The 15,365-nt window shown below is 39.8% G+C and overlaps 1 long non-coding RNA gene across 1 annotated transcript in view; it reads left to right on the plus strand.

The window, feature by feature from the left end:
- LOC121039079 (uncharacterized) overlaps positions 1–15,096 on the plus strand; it is a 73,127-nt gene extending 58,031 nt beyond the window's left edge. The window contains exons 2-3 of the long non-coding RNA XR_005794609.1: positions 13,741–13,798; positions 14,981–15,096. This is a non-coding gene — a long non-coding RNA (uncharacterized LOC121039079). The remainder of the gene's footprint in view (positions 1–13,740; positions 13,799–14,980) is intronic.
- Positions 15,097–15,365: the final 269 nt, after the last annotated feature.

The following is a 15,365-nucleotide window of genomic DNA, read 5'->3' on the forward strand; positions in this document are numbered from 1 at the left end:
AATTATACAAATAAATCATGTTTTATCAACTGTGCTTCTGGAAGAAACCTGTCTCTTGAGAAATGAAAAAAAAAAATAAAGCCACAAATATCCCGCATCGTAATTTTTTATCTTCTTGTACCAGGCTGAAAGCACTTCCTGCTTTAAAAATATTATCACGTGTGGGTAGCCCCTGATGTAAATATTCAAATGACGTTGGTCATTTCCGAAATAAATTATCATTTTTTAATATGCACTGGAGAGAAAGGAGAAAATGCAAGGATGATTCATCATTTTAATGGTTATTTACACAAGTGATTGGAAGATTGTTTTTACTTTGATATAGCAGCAGTTCCTGAGGGAGAGATTCCTCCTCTCCCATTTGCCCCTTCCCAGCTCTAAGTGCTGCGTGTCTGATGTTCTCCGCCTTCGCACACAGCAGGGAGGAGAATAATTGGGAAACGCAGGGATAAGGGGATAGAACTGGAAATCAGTTCTAACAATGGTCTGTTACTGCTGCAGCGAACGCACCGATTCCAAAGATCATAGTTACATTAGTCATCAGGGTTATGTTTATCTGTAATGATCAATCTGTTTGGTCTGGCTTATATTTTTCAAATTATTAGCACACTATTAAATTGGTATTCATAGACTGTCTGACTGTTCTGCTTCAACTTTTCATTTTATTTTTCAAGCATTGTAGAATTCCCATTGCCCTTTCTCTTTTTAGCATCACATATTTTATTTCTGCACTACGAGCAAAATCGCCTTTGGAAAATGCTGCTTCTAAGGTTGTGGATTTAATTTAAACCCTGAATCAAAGAAAAATGTCAGAACCCTTTTCTTAAAGCTTCAGCAAACATGAGTGCTAGCTTTCCTTTTTTTTTTTTTTTTTTTTCTTGTATGAGGCAGCTTTCTTATTTTACTGTTGCTAGTGCCTTAGAGCTTCTGAGTATTTATTTCCAGACACCAGAGAACCACTGGGACATCTGTCATAGGCTTCCAAAGTTTTGTGACAGTCACCTTTTACTGTGTAACAGACTACCTCCCAAGTTTAGTGGACTAAAATAACAACAGTCATGTATTTGTGCAAAATTCTGCAAACAGGCTGGGCAGCTGGGCAGCTGGTCTCTGTTCCATGTGGTATCAGCTGGCCAGACTCACGTGTTTGCAGTCAGCTGCTGTTGTGACTGGGTCTGGAGCATCCAAGACAGACTTAGTCATATGTTTGCACCATCATCATCTATGATGGCTGGAACAAGTGGGTGGTGGTTTAGCCTTTCCTTCTTCAAAGTGGTCTTTTATCTTCCAAAGTCTGTCTCTTTACATGAGGTGCAGTTCACGAGGAGGCTGGCTTGGGCTTCCTTGCATGGCATCATATGGCAGCAAGAGAACAAAAACGAATGAGGCTTCTTAAGGTCAAGGCCCAGTTCTTGTACAACATTGCTTTTGTCATGTCTTGTCAGTCCAAGAAATTAATAATATTGGAGAGTTGTATCCAAGGGTATGAAATCAAGGAGGAGTGACTCATTGGGAGCTCTTTTGTAGCAATAAGCCCTAGTTATTCTGAGGAATGTTTTTTTTATCATTTCATTACAGTGGAGGCAAATAACAAGTTATATATATATTTTCCCCCTTCAGTGACCATCTGAAATCAGCTCACTATTTCTACACAGGAACTTGAAAGTAGTTGTCCAATAAGAAGAAATTCAGTAAACCCGAGTGAATAGGTGCAGGAGGAATCCTCCAAGTGAATGGGTACTTGGTCAATTTGAAAAGTCAGTTAAGTATAAGGAATCATAAAACAAATTATATATAATCTCACACACTTTGTTTTAACCTAAAATGAGCAAATATGTATGCATTCATCAGTATTTTAATATCAGTCCCAAGGCTTTTTTTTTTTAAATATTTTTTAATGTTTATTTATTTTTGAGAGAGAGAGAGTGTGCATGGAGGAGGGGTAGAGACAGAGAGGGAGACACAGAATCTGATGCAGGCTCCAGGCTGCGAGCTGTCAGCACAGAGCCTGCTGCGGGGCTCGAACTTAGGAATGGTGAAATCATGATCTGAGCCAAAGTTGGACACTTAACTGCCTGAGGCCCCAGGTGCCTCAGACCCAAGGCTCTTCTTTGAGTAAGCATCCACTGTTTAGAATACCACTTCATCTTTCTTGTATTAACCCACCAGTAATGATAGCCAGTGATTATCAATATCAATAGCTTTGAAGTGGAATGAATACAAATACGGTTGCATATCAATCTGTTTAGAGAATCTGACACTTATATATTTTCTTCCAAGCTCTTACAGTTGTCTCACTCACACCTCATTCACAGCAATTACTTGGACCACTTGGTGATTGTGACATTATCTTTCTACATCACTTAAATGGTTTTCATTAAAAGAGCGATGAGTCCCTTTACACTTATATTTTTATCAACTTCCAGATACGTTATACAATTTTGATAAAAAGTACAACCCAGATAAATTTGGGAATAAACTCAGTTGACTTTTAGCAGTTGTCAATTCAAAACAATGGAAACACAAATGCACGAGCATACCAGAGAATGTTTATTGGGCTGTGGGCATGCACCAATACGTTTTACAGAGGAAATGGGGAGTATCTATTAACTGATGACCTGATGAAGTGGACATTATTTAAAAGAGTTTTTATTATAAGGGAAATAGGTAATTTATAATAGGTGGATCAGTACCAACTATGAATTTTACTATTGTTCAAATAGTATTGGAATGATTCAATTACTGGTTGACTAATGTGAGCTGGTCATCAAAAAATCCTGCATCTTAGAATGTAAAATAAAATTCTCTATGCCTAATGATTTGGAAGGTCTCAGTGCTATCACCAGAAAATTACCCATTTCCCATTGAATATTAGTTCACCTGGATGCTCATTCTGAAACTCCACCCCATAAGGACTTGCTGAATTCAGTGGTCTAAATTTGCTGATATGCCCAGTTGTTTGGTTATCAGCTGTGTGCAGGATTCCAACCTGATAAAAGGGCTGTGATCCTCACTCAAACTTGACGGCCATTTCCTTCTGCAAAAGTATTAGTTTCAGTATAAAAATGTATAAATCAAATAGGATTTATTTTCTCCCTGCTATTTTGGACAAACAAGATTTGTTGCCATGTCGTGAAGGAAACTGAAATGTATTTGCGCAGTCATAGGACTTTTGGAAATGTCTGATCAGTTCCCAGTGTATCTGTTACTGAACTTTTAAGTAGAAAATACATACTGAAATACACATATATGTTCAAAGAATTTGAAGTCCTTGATGTCCTATTGGTAAATTAAGGGGAAGGAATGTGTTTTTAATGTTCCTGTACAAAAGGAATGCTCATTCAATTTTTAATTTGGTAACACATGGGAAAGAAAAGGATTGAAATAGTTTTGATTAAAATTAATTTAACACATAAGGAGAGACTTGTCATGAGACTGGGTCCACTAATATGCTACTTAGTTATCTCTCCTATATGGAAATTCCATTAGACTCTGATAATATAGATTGAGTAAACAAATAACCAATGAATGGATATTGGAGAAACACCATATTGTTTGTATTGTAATGAAATCCAAAAAAAAAAAAAAAATCGAATCTCAGTTGTAAATTAACCTACTGTTCAATAGTATCTTATGATATCATTAATAAAGGTCTTATTATAATTCCAAATGAAAAGTATAGTCAATAAATTAAAAATAGCAAAAATTAGAATTCACTGAATATTATAAAAATCCCACACTTCTTTACATTGCTTATTTAAAAGAGCATTTAGGGGCAGCTGAGTGGCTCAGTCTGTTAATGGTTGGACTCTTGATTTCTGCTCAGGTCATGATCTCATTCATGGTCTTGAGATCCAGCCCCACATCAGGCTCTGTGCTCAGCACAGAGCCTGCTTGGGATTCTCTCTCTCCTGTCTCTGCCTCTCCCCGGCTCACATGCTCTTTCTCTCTCTCTCAAAATTAATAAATAAATGTTAAAGAATAAAAGGACATTTAAAATAGCTTTCTCATGGCTATAGGTGGCCTTGGATACCAGCTGCCATGTATTTCTGGAAGAATTAAAATACCAAGGCCATTTGTAACCCAGGCTTAACAAGTGGAGAGAGGTTCCTCTGCTAAAGTGGTGTTACTATTTTGGGACTTGCCTGTAGAACTCCCAAAATATCCTTCTGGTATCACAATTAGAAACTTGAAATTATTTGTCTCCTCTCATTAATAAAATAATATTCTCACTCCCTGTTCTGTGTTAAGTCTGGCAAAAAGTAACAAATGAATGTGTTCATTAAATAAAATAAATATTACTTCATTTTAAAAAGTGTACTACAGTTTTAGTTCATACTGGTCATGCCTGTAAACCAAATTTCAAAATCAAAGCACAGTACTTTTTATTCAAAAATAGTGGGTTTTTTTGTGTTTTTGTTATGCCCAGAATTCGTGATCCCCAAAGACCACTAGGGAGCCGAGTCCGATGCAAAAGCAAAGAGCCTTTATTCGAGCTAGCTCCAGCTCAATCCCCTACCTGCACCGAGACGCAGCGGTGAGATACCAGGGAAAGAGAGCGAGTTTCAAAAGGACAAAGGTTTTATTGGGGCCTGGGGGCAGTTGGTGAGGTAATGGCTATGGCCTCAGCCGATTGGCTGGGGAAGGGTCCTGGGGAAGTGTCCGAGTCCTGTTAGGCAGGTGAGGGGGGGTTACTCAAGGGGAGGAGGTGTGGTCAAGGTGAAGGACACAGAACAAGATGGAGTCGGCTGGCGTAGGCCCGCCCTTTCAGTTTTTTTGTTTTTTCAGTTTTTTTTTGTTTTTTGTTTTTTGTTTTTTTGGTTTGGTTTTTGACCTCATATCTTTCTTGCACTTCAAAAGTAGATTGATAGTCCATCACATGAGTAAGTATGGCTGCTTGGGGAGGGTATCTCTCAGATTGAGTAGTGGTACCTATCTCACAGAGTTCTTGTCAGAATAGAGCAGTTAATTCATGTTAAGCACTTAGAACAGTATGGCACTGCAAATGCAGTCAGACCCATGTCTCTGCCCTCCTTTGCTTCTCCAGCCTGTCCCCTGGAGCCCAGCCTAGGTCACTGCCTTTCCTTCCACAGGTCTTCAGGCTCCCACCTTTGTTTCCATCCCCTCAGTTCTCACCTGGGCAGCCTCAGGGATTCATGCGTCGTGGATTCAAGTCCCTACTCAGCTCAGAGCCTGGCACTGGACCCCATCTCATCCATAGGAAAGGTCAAAGCCCCCACGTGGGTGCATACACTCCACGTGGCCTGGCCTTCCCTGTTCTGTCCCCACCGCCTGCTGCTGGCTTCTTGCCCCCTGCCACCTGAGGCTCCTTGCTGTCACTGGAGCTCCACAGGCTCAGTCCTGCATCCAGGCTTTTACATTTGCAGTTCCCATGGTCCAGAGTGCTTTTCCCTCAGCCTTGCATGGCTCACGTTCTGCTTCCTTCAGATCCTGTGTCCCCACCACAAGGCTTTCCCTGACCTCGCTGCATAAAATTACCAGCCCCCCACCTCCAACACTTCCTCACCTCTGACCTTTGTTTTCTCTCTTAGTTCTCCTCACCACCAGATAGATCACATACTGTTTTGTTAATTGTCTGTCTCCCACTACCTGAAGAGCAGATATTTTGTAAATGTGCTCAGCACATCAGGCTCATGTCAGGCCTACAATAAATACTTGTTGGATGAATGAATGCTGCAGGTATGTACTTTGAATACGTGCACTACTCATGCTGTTGGGTTTTTTTTAAGGTTCATTGTCTGAAATTAAAAGTAGTGACTGAGGTATAAGGAAATCAGTCAGTCATTGTAGGGGGAGAGCCTCAACTACCTTACAGCAAATCCATAAAGGCACCTGCCTTTACTACTGTGCTGCCCTCCTCCCTCCTGTGGCCAGGACTCCAAGCTTCTAGGTTCTCAAGTTCACTTTGTAGTTATACTTTTCCTTGAAAACCTAATGGCTCATTCCTATTAGTATATAAATGTTTCAGATTTCTCTCATCTTTATTTTTTTTTTTTCTTTTTTTTAAATTTTTTTTTTTCAACGTTTATTTATTTTTGGGACAGAGAGAGACAGAGCATGAACGGGGGAGGGGCAGAGAGAGAGGGAGACACAGAATCGGAAACAGGCTCCAGGCTCCGAGCCATCGGCCCAGAGCCCGACGCGGGGCTCGAACTCACGGACCGCGAGATCGTGACCTGGCTGAAGTTGGACGCTTAACCGACTGCGCCACCCAGGCGCCCCTCTCTCATCTTTAAATAAGCAAATAAACAGACCTCCTTGAACCTCTTTTCTCCCCTCCAGCTATTCCTCCCCTCCTTTCTCTCCTTTCCTAGGTCACGTCCACGTTTCAATGGCAGCTACTCCTTGAGAGAGTTGCCAGGGTCGCTCTCACCAGGTTCCTGGTGGCTGGACCCAGTGGGCTCTTCCTAGACATTATCCTCATTGACCTCTCAGCTGCATTTGACCTTGTGGACCACTGACTCCTCCTCCATACTGTCTCTTCTCTTGGCTTAAGATATATCACAGTCCCTTCAACTACTCTTAACCTCTTTCTCTGTGGCTGTGCCAACCTCTTGCACTCTAGCTTGCTTTTTCTTAAGAGGTCTCTTTAGTTTCAACAGTTTTGGTTACAGCCTACATGCTGACTAACTCTCAAATCTGTATTTTCACCCCATATTTTCCCCCAAATATCAGAGCCATCTACCCCACTACCTAAAGAGCATTTCCACCATTTGCCCTCTGCACCTCCAACCCCAGAATATCTAAAACTAAGCTCGTTGTCTTCTTTCCAAAGCCCACTCCTGGTCCTTTATTCTCCCCACACCCTCCCTGTGAAATGTTTTTCAGTGAGTCTGAGTGAAATGTTTTCAGTGGCCTGACTTTTATTTGGGTGTTTGTTTCTCTCTTTGGAAAGCCTTTACTCTTCTCCCTTTTACCCCCACCCCTATCCCTGGACCCGATTCTTGGTCCCACATCACTCTCTCTGCTAAGACCTCAGTGAGTACCTGGTCCTCCTGGCTGTTCCTGTCATCCCTTGTTCCTCTCTGTCTCAGCCCTCACCACACTGTATTGAAATAAATTGGTTTTCTTCCACCATGAGAGCTTCTTGAGGACAAGGACTACATTCTTTTTTCTTTTCTGTCCTCTGCACTTAGCAGAGGGCCTGCCACTTTGTAAGTGCTTAATAATTGTCTGTCAAAAGAAAGACTGAATAAGTGTGAGTGTATAAGGGCTACAGAGCTCTTGGGAGAGAGGACAACTTGGTAATATTAAGCAGAGTTTCTTAATGGGAGACATGTTGGCATTTTGGATGGAACAACTCCATTTGGTAGAATTGTTAAAGTCACCCCTCTGCTCAGAGCCCGACACCTGTCCTAAGCATTGCAGGATGGTTAGCACCACAGTGGTACCCTCAGTCACTAAAATCAGAAATGTACCCCCCCCACACCCAAACACACACATATTTCTAGATGCTTCTTGTGGAGATAGCTTGCCTTGGGCTGGGAATCTCTGGGCAAAGGTTGGTGCTCTGGGTAGTGCAGTGGTTTATACAGTGGGAGTACTCGGGGAATCAGAGAGAAGTAGACCTCTTATTAAAACTATCTAATTGTATAGATTCCAACTGCTGTACTGAAAATCAGAAGGGAGACGCCTGGGTGGTTTAGTTGGTTGAGGATCCAACTCTTGATTTTGGTTCAGGTCATGATCCCGGGGTCATGGGATCAAGCCCTGAGTTGGGCTCAGCACGGAGCATGGAACCTGCTTAAGATAGTCTCTCTCTCTCTGTCTCTCTGTCTCTCTCACTCTCTCTCACTTACTCCCTCCCTCTGCCCCTCTCTTGAGCTTGCTCTCTCTGTCTAAAAAAAAAAGAAGAAAATCAGAAGGCTGATGCATTAAGAAAAATGTGGATCTTCACTAGAAACAGATGAAGGCATTAAACTGCTGCAGAGTCAGTTAATTTTTTAGCACTCCTTACCTTTATAATGCCCAGCTTCAGAAAAGCTATCTGTCATTGTGCTCTGCACATCTTGAGTCATTGAAGTCTGATGCAGTTGCAAACACTGAATCACAATCAGAGCTCACAGAACAGTAAAATCCAGACTGTGACTGGAGTGCTTTCTATGAATTCAGATTCCTAGGTGCCACCCCAGACCCACCACTGGACAAGCTCTGAGAAGCTTGGACATTTCAACAAACTTCATAGGAGATTCTTAAGCACCCTCCTTTGAGAACTATTGACCCAGACCATGTTCTTTTGTGAATGGATCTCGAGAAATTTCCTGATTTCTGGCTATTTGTTTCTTAAAAGGACAAAGATTTACATGATTAATTAAGGCATATTAACATTAACTTTAGGGAGGGGAGTTTTGGCATTTCAGATTCACACGGCATTGAAGAAAATGGATGTGACTGTGACTACCAAAAGAAAAAAAATTCTGTCAATTTTCCAGAAAGCGTATTTTCTAACAAGAGTCTAATTTCTGATGGACTAGTCCACTTTGGTATGCTTTTGCCAATGTCTGTCTGCAAGTGAATCAAGTTCTCCAAGACATAAGAAAAATAAAGAGAAACTGCATGTTCTTCTATGTTTGAACATTCTTGGGTCTCGTGCAGGATAACATTTGGTGATCCAACATGTCTTAATTCCAGAATACTCAAAGATGTTACAATGTCCATGTTTCTCATAGAGATGTATGGATGCACAAATACTTTTTTTCTGGGGGCGCCTGGGGGCTCAGTCAGTTAAGCATAGGATTCTTAATTTCGGCTCAGGTCATGACCTCACAGTTCATGAGTTCAAACTCCACATTGGGCTCTGTGCTGACAGCTCAGAGCCTGCTTGGGATTTTCTCATTGCCCCTCCCCTGCTCGCTCTCTCTCTCTCTCTCTCTCTCTCTCTCTCTCTCTGTGTCTCTCTGAAAAATAAATAAATAAACTAAAAAAAAAAAGACTTTTTTTTCTGGCTGATTCTGTCATCTTTTTTTGTTCTATGAAAGAAATTTCCAGAGCTCAAGTTTTCAGTGAGAATTATGAGTGGATACCCTAACCTGTCCATTTAGAGTTTCTCACAGGAAGCCTAATATGATCCGTGTCCTGTAAATGATATCCGTGTCCTGTCTGCATTCCTGGAAAGGGAATACAGGATATATCGCCTCCCAGGTCTCCTCAGAGGACAGTTACTGCTAGGCACACACTTCCTGCTACTTCTGTCTCTTCCCTGAGTGGATCCACCAACCAGAGTGCTATTCATGCTACAAAGTATTGTAACAACAGCAATTCCAAGAACATGTGGATCTGTCACCCTGGCACCTCACAGAATTTTGAACATTATTATCACCTTAGGTGTAGACTTTTAAATTGAGCATGCCTGGAATTCCACTTGATGTTGGCATTTCAGAGAAGCTTCAAGAAAAACTGCTCACGTGTCTAAGATTATCTGCTCTGGATGATGAAGGATTGACAGACTTTGGAGTGAGTTCTTGACACACTCTCACCATCTTGAAATAGAGATGATCACTCATCTTTCACACCTAAAAGCGCTCAGTGTAAGAGAAGGTTGTCTCGAGTGTCACTGGGTTAGTGGTGGAGAAATAATGGATGATATCTTGACTGATGGGAACAAGTCGAAGGCTGTTGACAGGTGTGTCGAGAATGGTTTGGGGGAAGATGAAAGAAGGATAGGAGAGAAGCAGAGCCGGGTCTTCAGCGTGGTCTGGGCTCATCCTGGCTGTGGAGCCAGCATCACTGCACAGAGGTCCTGTGGTTGCACGGGCTCTGATGCATCTCCAAGTGACAGAGCTAAGGGTCCTTCCCCCCGGGGGGAAGTTCGGAATGGAGACAACCACATTTAAATACTTAAATATAACAACATATTGTAAATGTGTACTAGTGGCTGGTTTTACACAAATCATTTTATTTATGTTTTTAAGTTTTTTTAATGTTTATTTGTTTTTAAGAGGGGTGGGGGACAGAAGATCCAAAGCAGGCTTAGTGATGACAGCAGAGAGCCCGATGCAAGGTTTGAACCCACAGACTGGGAGATCATGACCTGAGCCGAAGTCAGAGGCCCAACTGACTGAGCCACCCAAGTGCCCCCAAATCATTTTTATTTGTTCACACAGCAGCTCAAGGAGATGTTATTGGCCTTAATTTTCAGAGAGAGAAACTAAAACAAAGACATAAGTCTAAAATCGTGTGGTTATAAAGTATCATAATCAGAAAAGTCAGGGCTGCTGAATCCAAATTCACTTGTCTTTCCATTTTTCCAGAGTGGTTTCCCATCATTCTGTCACAAAAACTGAGGCTCAGTATTCTCATTCCAAGCCACCAAGAAGGGTTTTAAAAGGGCAGAGAGGGGCACCTGGGTGGCACAGTCAGTTAAGTGTCTGACTTCAACTCAGGTCACCATCTCACAGTTTGTGAGTTCCAGCCCCACGTCGGGCTCAGTGCTGACAGCTCAGAGCCTGGAGCCTGCTTCGGATTCTGTGTCTCCCTCTCTCTCTCTGCCCATCCTCTGCTCGTGCTCTGTCTCTGTCTCTCAAAAATAAATGTTAAAAAAAAAAATTAAAAGAGCAGAGAAGGGAGGTGGCGGATGGGCAGTATGGGTGAAGAGGAGTGAGAGGTACAGGTTTCTAGTTAGGGAATATAATCAATGGTATTGTAGTAGCCTTGTATGGTGACAGATAATAGCTACAGTTGTGAGTGCACCATAATTTATAGAATTGTCCAAACACCGTGTTGGACACCTGAAACTAATGTAACATTATGTGCCAACTCTACATCAATTACAAATAAATAAATAAATAAATAAATAAGTAAACAAACAGCAGAGAGTATAATAGTGCAATTTAGAAAGAGTTTCATTCAATAAAATCCCTGCTTACTGGTACTTAAAGGATTAACTCCTTGGCTATCAGCCAATTCAGTTATTTACCAAGGTTCATTTCCTGAGGAAATAGACAGCGGTGGTCTTACTGTAAATTCACTTGGAAAATAAACAGGGTAGTGTCCTCTGAGGTCATTCCTAGAAGTCATCCGTACTCCTTTTGTTATGTAGTAGAACACTCATTTGAAAATGTCCACATTTTCCTAAATCACCTTAGAGTTTTTTCAGGTCTGTCCATTATGGATCAGAAGCAGTACAATTAGCGCCCACAGCGACTGTCTGAATTGTTCACAGCAATTCCAAATATTGAAGGAAACAGTCCAGTAGGGTTAGCTATATTTGTCAGTGGCAGTTTATTGATATGATAATTCAAATGTTATAACAGGAATTAAGTACAGGTTAAGGTTACAGACCAAATGCTTCCCAGGAATAAGGAAAGATCTAGGCACTTAACGAATGACACAAGCTAACTTGAGTGAGATAAAGTTTCTTTGGGTATTTTTTAGTTCTGTGAAAGTTACATTTATGAATTTCAAGTCATATTTTTCTCTTGATTTTTTAAAACATGAAATAGAAAATATATATCTTAAGCATAGTTAACTTCAACTAAATGAATGTTTGAGAATGGCAATCAGACAAGTAATAATGATGCATGCATTCAACATGTGACAGTAAGAAAATGACTAAGACAATAAAAAGCTGGCCCAAATCATTGAATTTTGAAGAATGTTAAAAAAATCTAAAGGAAATGACTGAAATCAAATGTAAAATTAACATTTAATCTTATGAATTTCATCAATAAAAAATCTTTGTTTATTATCTGGACTACAGGCCCATTTTCCAGACTTCAGCCTTTGGACCTTTGGCTGAAGTCAAGATAGTAGAGCTGAATGCTCTACTATTTTATATTTTTATATTTATATTTTACTTTGTTATATTTTATTTTATATTTTTCTATAAAACTTAGGAAGCTAAGTTTCATACATTTTCTGAATATCCTCTTTTCTAAATCAGCTTTCCATAATGCCATACCTTTCAGGAATGTCATGTTCATTTTGTGTAATAGGAAACAAATTTTTATTTAAAAAAAGAAATCTCTGTAGCCCAGGATCCTGAAAATTGAGTTTGTTTGACTTCTATTGTGGCCCTTAAAAGCTGACTAGATTGGCCAATGAAACAAAATGAAGTAACTATCCCAACAGATTTAACTAGTAGCTATTTAAACATTTCATTAGTGAGCTGTTTTCCCTGAAAATTAACTGAATTCTTTTTTTGAAAACTCACAGATTGATAGGAGACACTTGGACTCCTTTCATTTCCTTTAAGAGCAGTTCTTAATAATATAATTGAAGTAATAATTATTTATATTTTTTATAATACATTCTTTACTTAATTTCTTCCAGCTGTGGTTTTCTCAGTTGTAAAGTAGAGACAACAGTAATTTCACCTTAAAGAATTGTGAAGATTACATGATCTAATGACAGTAACACAAGTATCAAGTATCAGCTTTACTAACATAGATCATTTGGACCTCTTTTTGTTATGGTTTAGCTTTTTCCCTTAGGCAAATTCTCCCTCCCAAAGACTACGTCTTATTCAAATGTCACTGTCATGGATGCACTGGCTGGATGGAAGGAAATAACAATATCCTCACCAATTTGACTAGTTGTGTTTAAGGAAATGCTGTTAGATACTAAGATCCCCTTAAATGATCAAATAGTTGTGTTTTAAAACTTAAATAGCATTTAAGTTTTCTAATGTTTTAATTAAAAGGATTAAAATTCTCAGTGGATTAAAGATTATTTCCATGGCAACTGATTTCTTTTTTTTTCCTTCAGCACATTAAACTATATTTCTGTAGTTAGTCTTTTAAAAGAAAATAAGCTCTTCCACCTCAGAACTACTTAAAATATCAAACATAGTACCTTATGATAAATTTTTAAAATCCAAGTCAGAAGAAGATGAAAAAGCAATAGTAAGAGAGTCCTCTACAAACAATGCAAATGTTGAACAAGACTGTGAGAACAAAAATCCAGTGGCTATTCATGCCGGACTTCGAAACGGGCTTGAAAAACACCATTCTGCTCCAGTTCAGTGAAGCTTTTGTTGAGTTATATCAGTGCAACTCTGTTTTTCAGATGGGGTAGGGAATAATTACCGACAGGATTTTTGTATGACACACCTGTAAAAGTCAAAATCAAGATGCACTTAAATTTATTCAGATAGACATCTCTTGAATTATTCATCTTTTCAAAGGAAAATAATCCTACTTGACTCTTCTGGGGACCTCAAACCCCAATCTAGTTTAAACACATCTAAAGGGGAAACACACAAAGTGTGTATTGTTTCTGCATGAGTCTGTGATAAATAAAAAAATATATGTATATGTTTTAAGAGAGGATTTGATTTAGAAAATCAAAATAAAGTATGATACTTTTCATCACCTGATTGTTGAAGAATCCTTTTAATGAAATTTAGCTTTGTTTCATAACTAATGCAATGATTGTACATGATTAGGTGAACTCCAAAGGAATTTTCACCTAACCAGATACCTGGTAAGAAAGGATATTTGCTTTCAGAAGTATAGTGTTACGAGGAACAAAAAGTATCTGCATATTCTCCATATGGAGGGCTATGGTTGATAGTAGAATCATTAAATTGCCATAAGTACTAGTGATTCCATTCTATGATGGTTTGGGCTATTTGTTAAAGCAAAGTTCCTCCTTTGATTGTGGCCAGCTTGAAGTCTCCCCATAAACTTCATGATTCTGCAGCTGCAGACAGTGTCTGAGCACAGAATATAGGAAAGGCCTTCTCTGCTCACAGAGTTTATATTTGTTTCTCTCTCCTAGGGAATGGATCAGGCTTTTAAGAAATTACTTCTGTGATGAAGAGAGGAAAAGATCCCAGGTAGGTTTTTTATTACTACATGTCATCAAGGAAACAACCAGCTTGGGAATTGCCTCACCAGGTTGCCTGGACATTCCTTAAATCTGTTAGTGACCAGAGAGCTTAGCTTGATATATACATAGGGAGATGATAGATAGACAGATAGATAGATGATAGATAGATAGATAGATAGATAGATAGATAGAACAAAATTTTAAATTATACTTCTGGCTATGATGTGCTCTTATAACCACTTCTAAGAAGCAGCAAGGCAATTTTTAGACACAGCTGCCTAGGAGAGTTGCTAGGGCAAGGCCTGAGTAGGTTAGCAGAAGGGTATTTTTATGCTGCAGTTGTAGCTATGGTATCCACTAGCTGCCTCCAGAGATGGCACTTGGGATTTGCTATCCCCTCACTGGGGAGATTAGAAGGTCCTTGAACTGTTCTTGCCAATTAAAGATATCCAGAAAGAAGCAGTGGGTCATTCTGAGGCTCATGGTTTTCTTTGTCCAGCTAGCTCTTATATGTCACTCATCACAGCTGCCTAAGCTCTTGTGTGGGCCTTTTAAACTAATGCAACTTGTCTTCCTTAGCCTTTCAATAGAATCTACTTCTGCCCCATATTAAATTGATTGTTTTGATAGGGCAGGACAGGGGAGCAAGCTTGGCATTTAATTGTCCAGAGACTTGACAAGCACTGATCCTGTTTTTATTAGTTGGGCATTATCTTGGCTTTACTACATTAAAGGCCAGTCCCATAGGCTTATTTCCAGTACCTTTGGTGACAGAGATAGAGGGAACCTATTACATGCCAAATATGTCTACTGTAAATGTAGCAAAAACAGCTGAGTCATGTAGGGGTGCTGATTTGGCTGCTTTATAGTTTTGAGTCAAAGAAGTTAGTAAGCTAAGTCTCTTGTTTCCTTAATTGGTGCAGACATCCAGTCCTCCTTTGCATCTGCTTCTGGATATTGGAAATGTTGGCCTGGCTTCTGTTTTGTTTTTGTTTTGTTTCCATATACTTTTGCATCGCTTAATACTTTTCACAGTATTTGCCAGGATTTCAATGCTAAAAATATATATCATGCCAGACAGAGTCTAGTGGCAGAAGAAGAGGGAAATGAAATAAAACAGAAAAAAAAAATCAAGAGAAAGAACTATTTTGGCAGAAATTTTGTACAGTTTCCTTTCTCCATGATGTAGATTCTTTACCCAAGGAATTTCCACCACCTTGTGTGAACAGAGAGCGAACAGAGAACATGTAGGAGCAGGTGGCCAGCAGCCCTGGGACGGGGTGGGGGACAGAAACTCAGCACCTGACTGAGGTAAGGAGGATTTCCTAATGCAAAAACTTGGAAGTAATCTTATCCCCGTGAGCTAAGATTTATTTAATGCTTGTAGCTTTTCCCGAGTAGCTCCAAATCATGCATTATTGGGTGGTTATTTATTTTAATATTCTCTGTCAATGGTTTTCTTACTGAGAGACAATTTACCAGTGTTTGATTTTGATAGTGGAATATTTGGGGACGAAAGAACAAATAAACTCTGCCTCATTTAGAGCTTTTTGTGCAAACAAATGGCTTAACAT

This window comes from Herpailurus yagouaroundi, unplaced genomic scaffold (assembly GCF_014898765.1).
Source record: "Herpailurus yagouaroundi ecotype Mexico unplaced genomic scaffold, PumYag 166, whole genome shotgun sequence".
In the NCBI taxonomy this organism is placed as follows: domain Eukaryota; kingdom Metazoa; phylum Chordata; class Mammalia; order Carnivora; family Felidae; genus Herpailurus; species Herpailurus yagouaroundi.